Genomic DNA, 18,139 nt, shown 5'->3' on the forward strand with positions numbered 1-18,139 from the left:
CCCACGGAAGTCAGGCGAGGGCACGCTCACGGAAGTCAGGGAGGAAGGAGGTGTCTGTCAGGTGTTCTGCTTGTTGATTTAATGGAAAGCAGAATGTAACACTAGCAGTGAAATCCTTAATAATAGGGAAAAATTAGTAAAAGAGAAAACAAAATCTAAGGTCTTATAAAAGTTAAGCTCCGACTGTCGCTGACAGCTTTAGGGAATGTCAGTTTGGGAATGAGGAACCTTAGTCTTTTTCACAGAGTAACTTTTTATTTAGTTGCAATTATTCAGAAATCTTCATCATTTGGTAGCTTGTATCCTTTTTCAAACTTCTTGCTTGCCAGGTTTGATTGGGCAAGTTATCCAAAAAATACCTCTAACTTGTAAAATATACCAAAAATCAGCCTTGCCATTAGCACTGCATTTTCAAAACCTATATACTTTAATAGCTTTCTAACAAATTCATTGCTTTCTATGTAATTATACAGATAAATAGATGACTGAATATGTTTTAGTAGCCTCCTTTGGGCATGAAAATTTTCTATTTCTATATCAATTTCTTAATCTTTCCTTTTTTCCTTCTTGTAGTTCCCTTTCTTGCCTTTTAGAAATGCAATAGGAATATTAAGTATACTTAATATTCAATGTCAGTCTGTTTAAGCTTTTCAAAAACAACCACAATTACTGAACAATCATAATTGTATATCATTCAAAATTTTTCCTGATGTGTATTGACTGTTAGGACAGTTTTTTTCCTACCTGTTGTGTGATCTTGCATCTATCTTTAATCTTCTTGCTAAGTGATAGCTACCATCACGGCTCTGGTGTTCTTTGATATTATCTCTTCCTACATGTCCAAAACATGAGTTCACATGAGCAGAAGTTGATCTTATCAAAGGTAAATCAGAAGTTTTAAAAAAAAGGGCAAGAAGATAAAAACATCAAAAATACATATCTTGCAAGCAATGATTGTATTTAGGAAAGTGTGATCTGTTGAGATGGAAATCACCCTCTAGTTTAAACTGATCATGTAGTTTTATAAGAATAATATGAATTTGAAGTTAACTTTGGAATTAAGTCTAATGCTCAAACTTCCTAACCCTTAGTAGTACAGACACCAGGAAGCTTGCAAAATAATGGTTGAGTCTTAAAAATCATCAAAAATAAGTCGGCCAGTATAGGTTCAGAAAAAAAATTACTATTCTTGTAGCAGGACTTTATTTTTGTTTAGTTTTCTGTGTGTAACTCTTGATTTTTCTTGGTGTTTTGCATGTTTTGAGTTTTTAATATCAAAGGTAGTGCTCTTGTAAATAAGTGTAAGTTTACCCAGGCAGCTTCTCTTACACCCTTTCCCTTGTAATCAGATGTGAAAATTACACCCTCCCTTTTAGATACATGATAATTACACATTTCAACATGCAAGGAATTTTCTCTGTTTCAGTTGTTGGAATGAAAAAGCTGAGACATTCAGTAAAATATATTATTATATTAAAGATCATTTCCATAATTGTTTTCAGGATTCATAATCAAAACCATGATCGAGGTAGATTTAGTTTTAAAAAGAAGACACTTGTAAATAAAGAGTGGATAAAGTGACTCACTTGAATGGCCATTCTTTTCTTTTATAAAAATGCAATTGAAAAAAATGTAATCTTTCTTGCAAAAAGTCTTAAGTATCTTATTTGACATTTTCTTTCTCCATGCTTATTGAAATCTCTATTTTTCATGTAGACTGAAAAGAGGTTAAAAAAAGAAATCTACATTTTTGTGATCAATGTGAAAGGTGTAGTCAGATGAGAGATATAGATACAAGAAAGGAATTTTTCAAGAAAAAGATTTTTTTAATTGTGTTCTTTGTTTTTTTGTTTAAGTCTTTTTGAGTCAATTGAGTCAACTGTAGTAGTTTTGTAAACTTAGGTGGGGAACCTCAGACTTCACAGTCAGACTCTAGGCTCATCCCAAGTTTACCCTTACATCGTAATATAAAGATAGATCAGTGAGAGGCAAATAAAACCCCCCAAACTCAGAGGTTTTGGAAAATAACACTGACTCAAAAATATTTTTCTCTTCTTTGGAATGTCAACAGCTTCAATTACCAATTTCATTTTTACTTTCTTAAGCTAAGAAGAAAAGGAAAATAAGAGAGAAAGCAATGCTAGATAACTGATTTTGTATAGTTTCTTAAAACAGTTTATATCATAAAGGAATACCCCAACCAATTAGTTCTCTAAGTATTTTTTTTTTATCCAAACACTATCATAGGTAAGTAAGGATATATAGTCATAGGGTCCAAATCTATCTTTTTAAAGGACCCCACCAGGTTTTTGGGATTTGCCCAACCCAGCTGTCAAATATTTGGAATTAACTGATAATACTAATTACATGTATGTATATACATCCTTTTCTATTTTAAAATTGGACATTTGTATTTAATTTTCCAAAATATTGTCCCAAGAGAGCATCCATATATTTTCTAAAACTTGGAAGAAACCAGAGAAGCCAGCTGTCCTCATCCATAGGCTTTCCTCATTGGGTAGGAATTGAAATAGAGCTGGCAGGTCAGGATTTGAACCCCAGTCTTCTGACTCCAAGTCAGGGATAGAATGCCGTTTTCAATGTAAATTTCATTATTGCTGTTGATAGTTTTTCCCAAAATCCAATCTGGGATGGTGTCTCATTGTTACACTAAATGATTCTTCAAGTGTTAGGTTACAGTGGTTGTGTATGCCAAGAGTGAAATGGGCTAGGATCAGAAAATCCAGTGTGCTTCTGTGGTGCGTTATTAGATGATGGAGCCACATGTCTTGAGCTCAAGACTCTTTGGTTTCACTGCTTCTGTGTGTTTTTAGAAAGATTGGACAGTTGCTTTTCAGGTGAAGTATTTTCCTAATTCCTGTACAGAGAGCTCAGAGCATGTTTCACCTGGTACTGACATGAGCTTGGAAGGAAGTGGGTTCCCACTGCAGTCCCATTGCAAAGTAAGCCATCCAGGCAGGTCGAGGCAGGTGGTGAGAAGTAAGAGATGGTGGTAAGAGATGGCAAGAAAATTGCCAGGAAAGAGTTTAAAACTCTGTCCTGCTGGCCCCCTTGTCAACATCTACCTTCAGCACATTTACCTTTATAAGCAGCAGCAACAGCAATGAGGAAAGCTCAGGGTGGGAAAAGTAAAGAAGGGGCCATACTTGATGAGGCCACACATCTCCCACTAGTTTCCATTCCAGCAGGCCACTTGCTCTGTGCGGTTCTGGGACCACAACCAGGTATAATGAGAAGAGTCCTGGACTCGGTTCAGGAAACTCGGGCTTCTGGCCCCCCAGCCCTGCCATCCAGTCACAGCCTGGCCATGGCACATCCCCTAACCTCTCTGGACCTCATGTCCCTAGCTGTGCAATGGAGGGATTGGATGGGGGTTGCAAACTGGTGGCTGACAGATGTGTTTGGTTTGGCTCACAGAGTATTTTAAACACATTCGAATTGGTTGCCAATATTTTAAAATTGGGCAGTTTTACTCAAAGAGTCAGATTTCAAGCACCTCTGGAGAACTCGGAAGATGTGACATCTCTGGCCCACATGGATGCCTGGAAAGGCTGTGAGAGAACTACTCCTGCTTCCCCTTGGAAGGATAGCTCCCCAACCATGCCTCACCTGCTTGGTCTGTGCAGATATTTGCTGTGTGAACCTGACCTTTCCAGAGGTCTGTCCCACCTTGAATTCTACTATTCCACATCTGATTTGCTTCAGTATTCAAAATATACTGAATCTTTAGCCGTTTCCACGCCCATGTGCGTGCGTGCTAAGTCGCTTCAGTCCTGTCTGACTCTGCGACCCTATGGACTGTAGCCCACTAGGCTCTACTGTCCATCGGTTTCTCCAGGCAAGAACACTAGAGTGGGTTGTCATGCTCTCCTTCAGAGGATTTTCCCAGCCTAGGGGCTGAACCACAGTCTCTTATGTCTCCTGCATTGGCAGGTAGGTTCTTTACCCCTAGCGCCACCTGGGAAGCCCCTCTACATCCACAGCAGAGTGCTAAGTTATTTGTCTATACGTTAAGTATCAGGTAAAAGCTGGGAGTATGTTAGGTCAAAGAAATCAGCCCCATTTGGGACAAACGCTTACTTTGAAATCTGATGACAAGGTGACATTTAAGGTTGCCACAGGAAGGGTTTGGCTTCTGACTGTTGTCTACTCAGAAAACTGTATGAGTTTATTATAGATTATCCCAAAACTGATACTTTAAAACCCAAAGCAAATAATATAAATCCCTTCAGTTAATATAGCATTTTTTCCATATCGCCCACTAAACTAACATTTCTAATTTTATATTTGGATGTTAGATGTGTAAACTTTTTCTGTTCATGTGATTGCAAGCAAATTATGTTGACTACGTTCAGTCTTCTTCGAAGGTAAAGCAGTTACATCATTCCAGAAGTTCATACTTTTATAAAGCCTGTGTGCTTAGTCACTTGGTCATGTCCAACTCTTTGCGACCCCATATTCTGTAGCCCACCAGGCTCCTCTGTTCATGGGATTCTCCAGGCAAGAATACTGGAGTCGGTTGCCATTCCCTTCTCCAGGGTATCTTCCTGACCCAAGGATTGAACCTGTGTATCCTGCATCGCATGCCGATTCTTTACTGTTTGAGCCAGCGGGGAAAACCTATTTCCAGATATATACACTTTAAACACAAAGGATAACATTTGAAACTGTGGTTATCAAGTGTTTAACATTGTACAAATGCCTTGACAAAAATGTCTTTTTGATCTCTACAGTAATTCTAGGAGGTAGATAGAGGGGTACTTAACACAAACAAGGGTCCAAGACTCAGAAAAATTAGAGAACTATTGGAATATTGGCCTGCTGAATATTTGAAACAGCCAGGATTGAAACCTACAGCTTCAGGTTTCCAGTGTCTTGGAAGATATAGATAGATAGACACATAAATAATCTTACCTAAACAATCATTTTTTTCCTCTCATAAAAAAGCAGAGTTCTCTCAATATTGTCCAAATTAAATGAAGAATCTTTTTCATAGGTATACTTACATGAATGCTGGCTTTACGTGAATGTTAGAGAAGCTAACACATATATAAAAACACAACTTATGGATAGCATAGGGAATAACTTAAGATTAAGTTCTACAATGAAACAACATCACGGAGAGATGGGGAATGGGCAAAAAATCATGAACTAGGTGAATAGAAGTTTATGGGGAAAAAAAGGGGCTAGGGAGAGTTTAACTATAAAGAAGTAGAAGATAGAACGATTGAAAAGAGTGACTATAGTTAGATGAGAAGAAACATAGCGTAAATAAAAGAAGACTGGGTAGTAATTTAAGAAGTGAAACCTTTTAGGACGGAGGTAGGAGAGAAATGGGAAACACAAAAGAGGAAGCAACAATTAGGAAGTGTGGAAGAAAAACCTCTAGGCCAGAAATCTGAGCAGACTGAAAGAGAGGGGAAGGTGGTAAATATGGAAACATAGAAAGGGATGTTTTTAGGAATTCGCAAGCTTGAAAGGAAAATAAATTGTAATCAAAAAACTCTGTGAAGTTCAACAAATTTGGATTACAAGGAAGGCAATTAACACAGTTGGGAGGAAAGAATAGAAATTAGAGAAATCTTTAGATTTCAAGAGGTAGGTAGAGAAACGGTACGAAAGGGAAAGAAGGCATGTGTGGAAAGTAGAATGAAGTGAGAAGCCATGGTAGGTGGAGGTGGAAAGCGAAATGAGTCAGGAAAGGCATGCCAGGGACCAGAGCAGACTGCCGGGCTGCAGAAAAGGAAGCCATTTGTGAAGGAAGCTGCAAAGAAAAAGAAACTTCAAGCTGTGATGGGAGGGGACTGAACCCCCCAGGTGGCAGAGGAAGAGGCTCAGCTGAAGAAAGAGAAGGTGAACAAGGAGAAAGTGGGGAACAGGGGGAAAAGAGAAAACAGTGACTGCAAATGAAGAGACTGAAAGTAGGAATGAGGCATTGTTTGTAAATTATTCATTTAGGCGTGTGAGTATTGGTACCTCATCTTCTTTCACATATTCATATGACAAGATTATACTATTATCATCAATTCACATGGAAAAGGATTTTATCAGAATGAGATTTTTTTTTTTTTTAACCTTTTAAAGTTTCCCCAAAGGTGAGATAACCCTGATGATTATCTATCCGAAGGGTACCAACCCTGGAGGAGAGTGTAAGAGAGGGGCTAGAGTAATGATCAGTTTTGAAACTGTTCTTTCAATAAATTCACAATTCATATAAAGTAGGAATCATATCTAAACATGGAAAAACATATGCTATTCATGTACCTCACTTATACTAAAGATGTCTTGAGTTTTTAGTTTGGTGTATGGATTTTTCATATCAAAGATCTTTATGTAGATTGTATTTTATAATCAAATTGTCAACAGTCCTTATATTGATACTATATACTCATTTACTGGATTTGAATGTTCTTGCTCAGAATGTTCTGAAAGTATACACCACAGGACTCTAGAATTTAGAAGCCTGGTCTCCCCCAACTATTTCTTGTCTCTTCTAATTGAGTTAATAAACTTTGGCAATAAAGTTGCCATGCCACTATAAAAAATGGGGTTAAAAATCATAACATGTAAAAAATAGCAGAAAATTAATACTATGTTCTTCCGGTCACACCCGGGACTGTGTGAGGCCATGTGAGCTGCATAACTGGGGGGATCCAGGAGGTAAGGCCCGCAGAGAGGATTAGTTTATCTGAGGGGTTAGATAGTCCCTCTGCTGTAAATGCAAAGACTTTTTCAAAAGGACCAAAAGCGGTTCTCTTCAGTACAAAATTTAACCCAATCTTTCCCCTCCTTCCCTTCCTTCTTCCCTCTTCCTTTCTCTTCTTGTTTCCCTACACAGCCCTGACCCCCCTTCCAAGATCCTCACCTCAATATGTGCCTGAAAGGTAAAAACAAAATCAGTGTGTTGCGGTACTAACAAGTAATGCTATATGTCAGAAACCAGTTTGAAATAAGATACAAATTCTCAAAAGTAGTATCTGTTTGAAAAACCTTTTTTAGTTCTAGGCAGGATATGAATGGACACATCCTTTACATCAAGAAAGCAAATGCTTGTATACAACCACTTGGAGAAAAGGAATACCACAGTGGTGGTAATACCTATTTTTCAGCAGTATAAAAAATACCCAAGTGGCTTTTGGAACATTTGTTGGTGTTTTAATTTTATTTTTTTTTAATTCATTTATTTTTAACTTAAGCATATCAAGATGACAGGTAGGTCCCTAAGTAAGATGACAGGATGACAGAATTCTTGACTATCAGGGCAGAAGAAATTTATAAGACATGTAGCATAACACAGTTAGGTTAAGAATTGCCATCAGAGTTGGGGGAAAGGCAATGTTTCAAGAGTAACTATTGTCTTTAAACATTCTGTTAATACTAAGTCACATCTTTTTTTTTTTTTTCTTCCTCCTTTGCTTCCTAGAATTAAGAAAGTTCTTCCTTAACTTGGGTTGCTACGTAGAGATGGGAAATTTCATTGGCTCCGAATGCTTTTCTGTCTAGTAAGGACTACTGGGAACCCTGCTAATGTGCATATTGATGTACCCTGTAGCTTCAGAGATGATGAAAGAGCATATTACTTATTTCCACAACAACAAAGCTAAGAGAAATTTGAAAGCAGCCTGTTATTTTACCTGGGGACTTTCTCCCAGGTGACAGGGCTATAGAGCCATGGAATTTAAATATGGAGAGCAGACTCATTTTCTAAAAAGTTTTTCTGGGGAGCCACAATACCATTCCTAACCTGAAAAAAAAATACAAAAATTAAAAGGCTGTTGCAACTATACCTAATATACGGAAAAGACATTATGCTCATTGAGAGTGTATTTTAGTCATTGTTTACTAGGCCAGACTGACATGATATGATTTGTGCTTTGTGGGGTCACAACAAGCTACTAGCAGGACAATTTGCTGAATCAAGAGGATGATTGTGTCTGGTGCCAGTCAGTCGCAATTAGGACCAGGATCAGGGAGGCCTAGGGCTTGTGCATCGTCTTGGGCTGGCTGCATAGAAATCAGCTCACCTGAAACTAATTGTCACAACAGAGACCTTATGCAAATGAGCCCTGGGGTTAGCGTGGGAAAAGAAAAACTGTCGCAAAGATAGGTGACCTGCTGAGCAGGGGGTCTGTTGCTGGGGAAATCTTTGTTCAATGAGTTTAAAAATGTTTTCATTGTTCAAAATTCAAAAAAAAAGCGTACCCACTCAACAAGAGCAGGGCAAACATACTCATCTAAAATTCCAATAAACTAGAAGCCTGCTTTGGAGCGTGCAATAAATTCCAAGTCTTTATACTTTGTAAAGTCTACAGCAGGAAATTTCCCTTTGCTGTTGATCAGAGTGACCTACCTTGAAAATTCTCTTGGAAGGTTGGGGCTGCTGCTAACCTGGTCAGACATGCACCGCCTTCTCTACCTGATTCCAACTCTCCACCTCAACACAGCCACGAAGAAGGCTTGTGAACCAGACAAGAAAGGCCTATTTTCTAATTGAACTTTGCTTTGATCTCAGGTAGAAAAGAAGGGCTAGAAGAGCTCCCTAACCAGATGGCTAGAAGAGCTCCATACCACAAGAATCCAGGAAACAATGGCAATTTCTTGAATTGTCAGTGTCTGAGATGTTCACAAAATTAAATGAAGCACAAACGTGGTGACATTCCAGGATAAGTTATGCAGCCCAAGTGATAATAGAGGGTGCAAACTAAAAGGAAATTTTATTTTTAAATTATGACTTACTTTCTTTTCTTAAAGCCCTGACAAAAGTATTTACAAATTGGGAAGGTGGTTATTTAATCTTAACTATAGTACTCCTTTGAAATAATCTTCAAAATGTTCAACCTTGGGAAGCTAGATAAAGACAGGCTATTTTAAAGTAATAATCAACATTTTGATATGTTATTATGACCAAATAGCTTTGGGTTCTTAATTGATTTTCAACTGTTTAATCTTGTTTTCCTAAAAAGGTATGAGTTAACATACTGACACTGCTCAACTTTTCACTGAAAATTTGATTCAGCAGTAACATATTAAATAATGTCAGTTCACACAGCAATATAGGTATAATAACAAGAAAACGACATGGGATATCCTAAGCTTTGGGGAGAACAGAAATATTTTGTGTCTAGTGATTCCAAAAGAGGAATAATTTGAATAAAAACTTTTAGGTGAGAGAAAAAGAAAGAAAGTTGCATTGCATTAGCTTGGAATGCAAATGTTATTTTGTTTGGCAAATTACTGTGTCTAAGAAAGTAAGTGTTTTCATTGTGTTTCCTAAGGGGTTGGATTGAAATTTGGATTTGTAGCAGATAAACAAACTCTGGGAATTACCTTGGTGGCCACTACAAAACCTAAGAAAGTTAAACTTAAAAGAAGGACAACTTAGTCACATCTTAAATTATAAAAAAAAAAAAAAAAACTAAACTAAACTAAAACTCTTTTGTCCCTTCACCACTGTCTGTAATAATTTCCACATACAGGAGACGTTTCACAGTGGGTATGAAGTGCTCAGCTTTCACTCATCAAACTTTAATCGGAACTGCATTTTAGTTTTTGAATAAAGAACACTTAAAAAATTTAGATGCAAATTATTTTGCATTATTCATGCTCTAAGTGTCCTTGTAGATTTAAACACTTCTGAGGCCACCTTGATTCAAGTAATTACCTAGGCCCTCACTGCTCTGTCATGAATAAGGTATTTTGTACAAGTAAAGTATGCACCCGATGAGCTTTTAAAGTGGCTTTACACTGAACTTGTGTATTGCTTCTCGTGCATGAGTGAGTCGAACACGAGTCACAATCTGTCTCAGGTGGGAAACCCTGGCTGGGCAGCCATGGGTGACGGGATGAAACCCGAGCGTCTCTCTCCACACACATGCTCTTCCTTTGTCTCTTCTTAAGAATCTTAAAGTGATTCTCCTGCCTGATTCTAGTAGCTGTTTTGCAGTCTAAGAGAACAGTAGGTGCTAGGAAAAGCAACCAGGGGGAAAGTGGAAGGGATCCTGCCCAACTTCTCCATCACCCCAGTTCATTTTAATGTCCACTTTCCACGCCACCTCATCTCCAACAGGAAAGGCTTGTGCATAAGGTAAGAAGTCCCTGTGATTGTACATGGCTCTGTACATCTGTCTCCCCATCTGTCAGCCTGGGTTCTGCAGCTATCAGAGCTAGGTCCTATCTACCTCCACCAGGATATTCTTCACCAAATGCCAGTGGCTTCCAACTCAGAAGCAACTGAAGAATGCTTACGATGGAAACGAAAGTGACCACACAGCATAAACCTCTGGGTTTCTCCACAAGCACACAAAAAAAGTAGGTTTGCAAGAGTTAAACATAATTGGCTGAAGCTTGGAGCTGGCGTTTGTTACAAAATGCCCAAGCCTTTCCTTTCCAACTCCGTGGCTTTGAAGAATTATAGGAATTTTATGATGTGCTATTGGAGTTATACTGGCAGAGATTACAGAAAAGGGGTTAAAGTTGGTTTATGGTAGAAAAAAATTATGCAGAAACCAATAAAAATAAACATACTCAAGTAGACTAAACTTGCTGGGCTTTTAGTTTTAGTTTAACAAAGGAAGTTTAGATGAAAGTAAATGTTGCAGCTTTTAGAAAATTAGTTGACACTCATACTTGATCATCTTTACTACACAGCAGTATAATTAATATTTAAACATTCTAATAATGCAGCTTGCTTTGTATGCACTTTTCAGCTTCACAACAGTATATTTTATCTGGAATTGTGCTAGCGTTTTCTTGGGTACTGCCCATTTTCATAGTTAAATTTAAAATAGAGTAGGGCCTTAGCTATGATGGCCAGGAAAACATTGATAAGAAAGGAAACAGGTTTCATGCATCTCCCAGACAGTTTATTATTAAGACCAGTATTTACCCAAGAGAGTAGATAATGTATGAATTTTGTTTCATTGTCCCCGTGAACATTTTTAAATGACCGAAGTAAATTAAGTCTGAAAGTTGCATTTGGTTAGTGTCCACTCACCTCTTACTATCCAAACCAGGAGAATTTTGATGATGTCAAGGCAGGGTGACATGAGGAGCCAACACGTGAAATGCTAGCGATGTCGGCCCATTCATTAAGACATCAGGTTAACATGGCAAAGAATTTTTATTTTCAATACATGGGATCATTTTGGGATCGTCTGAGTTGTGACAGCTGAATACCCAGTAAAACAATAAAACTAGTAAAATATCAAGAAGAAAGCTAATTGCGAGAAGACTGAGCTAGTTTATTTTCACATGAGAACTTTCTTCCTGTTCCAGTCTCAGGCCTGTAGGTGGTAGGGCAAAGTTGTTTCAGGTGCTACCTTCAGCTTGGCCCCTTTGAAGAGGGCAAGTTGGCCTGTGCCCTTGATCTTCTTCTAGTTTGAATGGTGAGAAAGAGTATTCTACTTTTCCACCATAACTTAAGTGTCCCTTAATAGGAATAGAATTTGCATGTGCATATTAACTGCTCATTCTTTATAAGTGAGTAGGTGTACTGAGCTGCATGTCTGCTTTGAGATTCAGCCCCTATTAACCCCGTGAGGCCCACTTCACGATAGGTACTGCCCTTTGGGAATCCTGTCACTGAGTGAAGCATGAATCCGTAATAGATCCACAGCCATGCCAACACAGGGGCATCTCATTTCACTACATTCTGTGAAGCTGTGGTTTGCACCAGTCAAATGGTGCAATTGAGAACTACAAAACTAGGCAGGTTCAATTTTGCGAGGAAAAAAATTAGCAGTAGAAAAAATCATCAATATAAAACATTACTACAGAGGCGCAGTATGTAAACTAAGTTCCACGCAGAAAGAACCACAGGGCATCCTGAAATAGCTGTCAAGAGATGGTTTGTGCTGGCTACTTGATTACCTGATGTCAAAAGGAAGTCATTGTCACAGATTCCTAGACATGATTGCGTTTATTTGTAATATTCAGAAACTGAACTGGCAGTTTGGTGTCTTTGTATTTTATTTGTGCTTGTTTTGAGAAAAGGAGTCAAATGAACTCATCGTACAAATAACTAAGAGCCTACGGACTATTTAAAACCTGCTATTAGGTGGTAAAGTAGAGATAAGTCGAACCCAACTGCTGTCACAAGTATGGCTTTGACAGATAGGTAAGTCTGAGAGTGGACAAAATTAAAAGCATTTTTCATATGCTAATCTACACCTGCACAAGAATAATTTTTTTTAAGGAGGAAACCTACTGGCAGAGTAAATTCAAGAGCTGTCTATCGCTGGTACCTTACTTCTAGGAATTGTTATGACGCAGAAAAATGAATAAATACCTTTATGAGCAAGGTCTTCCATAGAATCTCAATTCCAGATGGGTGTCATGACAGCTACGGGCAAGCACTCTGTGAAAAAAAAAATCGTCATACTTGTAACTTTTAAGCTAAAAGAATAACTCCCTTCATATGCAATTGGCTCAAAGTTGTATCTGAGGAATCAGTTTTCAGTTGAAAATAGAGAGCAAAGTGAAAACAATGTTCTGCCTTGCCTTTCGGGTGGTAGGTACATGTGAACTTCATAGCGAGTGTGAGAGACAGCCAAGGATGTCAATCAGGACCTACAGATTAACCCACAGCAGTGAAATCTGAGAAGGTTTTTAACAAGTAGGTAATAGTTTCAGTCCTCTGTGAGAACACATAAACTCCCAACTTCATGCTGGGACAAAATGGGGCAGGACATTTGAGGTAGAGGGTGAGAAAACCTTCCTCTTATTATGACAGAGCCTCCCCTGTACTTGTTTAAATGCCACGGGGCTGCTATTGAATGCTCGCCATTTCTCTAGGTTTTATATATTATTTTACAAAAAAGCTTTGGGAGTTTCCTTCAATTTCGATAAATATTCAAATTTGTGCATAATTTCTACAGTTCAGTTTTGAATGATAGAAAATTTCCCATGCTTGTTGAGTTTCCTTTCAAGTAAGAAAATGATTCTTGTAATAAATAAAAATGTTGTGTTTCTTTTTCTGGATATTGTCAAGATAATAAACCTTTTACCTTTGTTTATAAACTCAAAATTCACTAATTTATTGAAATTAGAACCAAAATAGCCCAAGAAAAGTCTTAAATATCCCATGGTGACTTGAGAAAAATGAGTGGGTTGTGGTTATCTCATGTAAGGTCCTCTCTTTTGCTACTAAGAGAGTCCTCAGGCTCAAGAAACTTATGGTTAAAATGCCTGTAAACGGGGTGAGAATTCTCAGCCCTTATATGCACTCTTTTAGGGCCTGTGAATTAGGTTCTGATCAGTGATTACAATAGTAATGTCATTTATAAATATACTCTTCTTCCTCGGGAGGTGTCAGAGAAAAGTTTCCAGTGTGCTAGTTTACATATGGAAAGGAAAATTAAAATAATAACACATTTAAGTTCTAGATGAAATGCTTTGTGTGGGCTTAATTATGGGGAAACCTGGTCAATGGTCATTTAACTTTTTAAGTGGAACTTCCAGTCGGATGCCATGTGGCCAGGCTGCTAACATGAAGGAAAAGAGTTGGTGGCATCAACATTCTTTGACTAGAGAGCACGTTAGGAGGTAGATAAGTGAGCAGCTCAGGCGACCCACCTCCTGGCCAGGGGAGGAGGACAGTGCCTGGAATGTCTGCAATGTGTTTCTATTTTTGTCGCACCTACTTGTGGCCACCCATCTGGTCTGAATCAGTCAGTCTCATCCCAGAGCTCTGCTCCTCTCCCAGCTGAAATAATACCCTCCTTTCCCAGTACTCTATGTGAAGGAAGATCACTGCTCACGACTGCTCAGGCAAGACTGTTCACAAGGCTGCATGTTTGTAAACACTGGTGAACCCAGGAGGAGGCACTGGGGAGATTTTTTTTTTTTAATATGGATATTTTATGAATAAACTTTGCTCTCCCAGACAGTACTTGGGAAAACTGGAGGAATCATTAAAGAAATATTTGACCCCAGAAGTTGAAGGAATTATCCTGTACAATTTGTGTTGTTGTGTAGTTGCTAAGTCATGTCCGACTCATTGTGACCCTATGGACTGTAGCCCGCCACACTGCTCTATCCATGGGATTTCCCAGACAAGAATACTGGAGTGGGTTGCCATTTCCTTTTCCAGGGGACCTTCCCGACCCAGGGATCTAATCCAAGTCTCCTGCATTGTCATTATTTACCACTGAGCCACCTTGGAAGCCCACAATTTTTTGATACATACTTTAAAATTTTTTATGTAAGGCAGTTTGCTTGGCCTGCATTTAAACCATGAATTATTGTGCTGTGATACCTAGAGCAGAGAAGGCCCAGGGTATGAAGTGTTGGCCATGACTGGGCTTGAATTATTTGTTTAGGTCATTTTGCTCTGTTCCACACTAGAAGTGGTGTTCCATTTTCATACATCTTTGTAACCAACTCTACACCTCTGGTTCTAGAGCATTTTTCTGGCATTCCTCATGTGCACAGTCTAATCTTTAGCAACACAACATCCACGCCTCCCTTGTCAGATTCCTGCACACCTGACAGTCTCTTCCCTGATATTCCGGCTACTGAAACACTGGGCCCTATTAAAAGGGTCGAGGTGTTCACCAGTGAAAGCAGCCATGCTTTAGAACCTCATAGTACTCATCCCACGAGAGACTTTAAAACTTACATTGACATCGGCCAGTTAAATATCATGGCAAAAAGCTTCTCATCTTCCTTATCTGCCCGGTTCGCCGCTGCACTGGGAAGAACCACCCTATCATGGACCTCCCAACCAGGAACTCCAGAGTTATTTTTGCCTCACCACTGTCTTTCTCACTCCCCACATCCAGTCTGTTACCGGCCGTTGCCACTTTTTTCTGGCCAACATTTCCTGAATCCACCCCCTTCCTTTTCATTCTCATAGTTGTGGTCTTAGTCTAGGCTTTGGCTTTGACCCACTGGGAGTTTGTGGCCTTCTTCCCTCTCTGCCTCCATATGAGCATATCAAACTTCAGCTTAATTTAACACCACTGATGAACTTTCCCGTTTCTGTCTGTCTCTTTTAACTGGTCCATCATTTTCTTTGGGTTCCATTGAGACTGCCAGCTGCTCTCCGGACTGTTCTGGTGTTCTCTTTCTACGTCTCACCTCTTCATCTAGCTAGCTCCTAATTGCTCCCATCTTTTTCCTCTGTTTTCCAAAGTAAGCCCACTATTGTTTATGGAACCCTTTGCTCACTGCTTCAGAAACCCTTCAGCTACAAAGATTCCTGATGTGCACCATTACATGGCAGATCCAGAAACTTTGCATCTTTCCTTAGTCCTTCCTTTCCTCCATTCTGGTCCAGCAAATTGTGGTTGTTGAGAGAATGCCCGGGTTCAAAGCTTCTAGCTCTACCGCTTGCTATCTGTGACACTGGGCAAGTCAGCTAACACTCTTTAGCCTCAGTTTCCTCATCTGTAAAATGGACTTTTACAGATTGAGAAGGAAAAAAAGAGGTAATTTATGTAGAACACTGCTAGCACATAATAAGCACCATTTGAATGTTTTTTGTTGTTGTTATTATTATAGTATCTCAAAGGACAACCACCCAATCACACCCCTCTCAGTCACCCTTGCACTGTGTTCTTTTATTCTTGCATACAAAATTGGACAACAAAACCAAGTCCCTTTAATCTGGATCTAACAGTAGCGTATGTCTTAGAAATCAAGGACAAAGTTAACTGAATATGGATGGTATCAATGTAGGTAATAATGAAGACTTAAATGATTCTTTTGGAGGGTGATTATGAAGATGATGATGACGACAAAAATGTGACCAGATGCTCCTTTGGGTTAGTACTCTTTGCTCGTACAACTAAGTCTCCAGGGAACACATAGTGTTTCCCCTCAAATTAGTTTTTCCCCCGTTACAAGGATGCGTGATACGTGTAAGAAAATATCCTGTGTCGTGTGCATGAGATTGATTTCTCAGAAAACAGAGAAATGGTAAGAATTTTAAGTGTTTCTACATACTTATTTAGACCTCACATCAGGAGATAAAACAAAAAAACTCCAACTTGTTAATAATTTACATTTTAGTGGAAAATTCGTACCTGCTGTAAAGATACCTCTAAGACCCAACACAGAAAATGCAAATAACTTATATCCACTGTGCACTGAAGACAGAATTTGTCTGGGAAGAAAACATCAATTAAAAAAAAAAAAAACCACCCAAGTGTTTTCAAAGGAAAATTGACCATATTTACAGGGCTATAATTATGCTTATAATTTCAGAGGACTCTTTGGAAGTATTCATGTCAATGATCTCTCCATTCATCAGGTGTTTCTTACAGAAAATCCACGAGGTCTACCTCACCACCTAGGAGGTAGCTTACAAATAGGGGATTTCTTTTCTGTGAGCCACACCATCACTTTTCTCTAACAGCTTATGCAAAAGTTTCATGGGGGAGGGAAAAGCCCAAGCCAAAAAAAAAAAAAAAAGTAGAGAAAGAGAGAGAGAGGGAGAGGAGTGTGCATGACAATAACTACCTCTGTCCCTTTGGTTTTTGTTCTTTTCATGTCAGGGAACTTTTTAGCTGTGCTGCCTGGGTAACTGCTCTGGAAGGTTGGAATATCTGTTGTTGAAGGAGGTTTGTGATTGAGGGCCTTCTGACACAACCTTTTGTTGCATTGAGGTGTTTGATCCTCTTTCCCTTTCTTCTAAAACCAATCCCATCCCTTTAAAAAATGGATAACCAGCACTTCTTTTACTTATTGTCAGCTTTTGGAAAGTTACTGTGGGGGTTTGTAGAAGTTTAACTAGTTAACTCTTTGCATGCCGATGTGGTGTTGATAAAGATTCTTTCAAAACACGAAAGATTTCCATTGCTCTTTTCAGGTGTATATGGTTTTCACTCCTGCCCAGGAAGGGAGTTGCTTTCAGGTCCAGAACTTAAAGTGTTTGTGTTCAAGGTCTTGAAAGGCAAGAGGGGTTCAGGCTTTGCAATGAGGCCCATCCTCATTTTTCTTTTTGTCCCAGAACTGTGAGAGTTAGGACTCTGCCAGTTGGAAAACCTGGCAAGATACACAGATTTTAATTCGAGAATGACAGGTTTTGGTAAAAAAGTTAATGCAGAGGGCTACTTCCAACGGAGAGGCGTAACACGGGGGCATCAAAGGAAAGGAGCCTCAGAGAGCAAGTGTGGGGATCGTGTTCAAGTCTGCTGACTAAATGCTGGAATTTTTTTTCCCCAAAGGAAGGGACACAACCCAGGTTATAGGAGAGAAAAGAAGCTTAAATGGATTATTTAACCAAAAAAAAGCAACTTAGGGATTCTGGAAAGTGACCTACATTCTGCACACAATGATGATAGTTTTACGGCGGTGATAGGGTTAATAACCTAACATCATTCATGTAGTGTTTTTTGAAAATTGAATTTTACTGCTACAAAGTAAATGTAACAGCCCTCTGGAGACAATATTACAGGCACTTTATTGTTTGCTAAGCTGATGTCATCTTTCTACAGACTGACTTTAAAACAAAGGCAGAACATTTATTACAAATATCACTGTGTGAAAGGAAATCTACTGAAATATTGTTTAGAAGGTGAGCTGATAAAAAAAGTATTAATACTTGCCTTTGATCATCTTACACTATAAAGTTATGACTTCAACATGCTTCTCATGTGATTTCTATTCAAGGCAAACTTCATCCTGGAAATCCTAGGCATGTCTCTAACATTATTTGCCCTCAAGTTGGAATATTTGTTTAAGCTTCATGCATGTTTAAGATACATTTTTACTCTGAAGGCAATTTCTTAGCAAAGGTGATAAGCTTTTAAGAGAGAGATGAAACAGTCACTTTCAAAGAAGATGTATGTATGATTTAAGAAAGAAAGACTGGAGATGAAGCTGTTTAGTTTATAGAACGAACTTTCAAAATCACCTGTAAGTAGAGGCAGGAAAGTTTGTAATGTAAATAAGCTGTTCAAGGCATTGCCAAGCCAGGCTTCTGCATGGCAGGTTGCTTGCAGCTCAGAGGGTTTGGTCTCTGTATCTGATGCACATGTAATACACCGTGAAGTTGTTTGTGGATCACACAGAAGCTTCCTAGGGTTTCATTTCCACACTGTAGCCCCTGAAAATGTATCAAATGAGCACACACGTTTGGCTCTTCCTTACAAGGCACAAGTAATTTGTTTGTAAA

At 38.8% G+C, this 18,139-nt stretch overlaps 1 protein-coding gene and 1 long non-coding RNA gene across 6 annotated transcripts in view; both read left to right on the plus strand.

Annotated features, from left to right (window-relative positions):
• LOC139176404 (uncharacterized) overlaps positions 1–16,443 on the plus strand; it is a 36,194-nt gene extending 19,751 nt beyond the window's left edge. Inside the window, exon 2 of the long non-coding RNA XR_011560835.1 lies at positions 40–16,443. This is a non-coding gene — a long non-coding RNA (uncharacterized lncRNA). The remainder of the gene's footprint in view (positions 1–39) is intronic.
• ZEB2 (zinc finger E-box binding homeobox 2) overlaps positions 1–18,139 on the plus strand; it is a 136,189-nt gene that overhangs the window by 32,178 nt on the left and 85,872 nt on the right. The gene's annotated exons all lie outside the window — the stretch shown is intronic.

Source organism: Bos indicus, chromosome 2, assembly GCF_029378745.1.
Source record: "Bos indicus isolate NIAB-ARS_2022 breed Sahiwal x Tharparkar chromosome 2, NIAB-ARS_B.indTharparkar_mat_pri_1.0, whole genome shotgun sequence".
NCBI lineage: Eukaryota > Metazoa > Chordata > Mammalia > Artiodactyla > Bovidae > Bos > Bos indicus.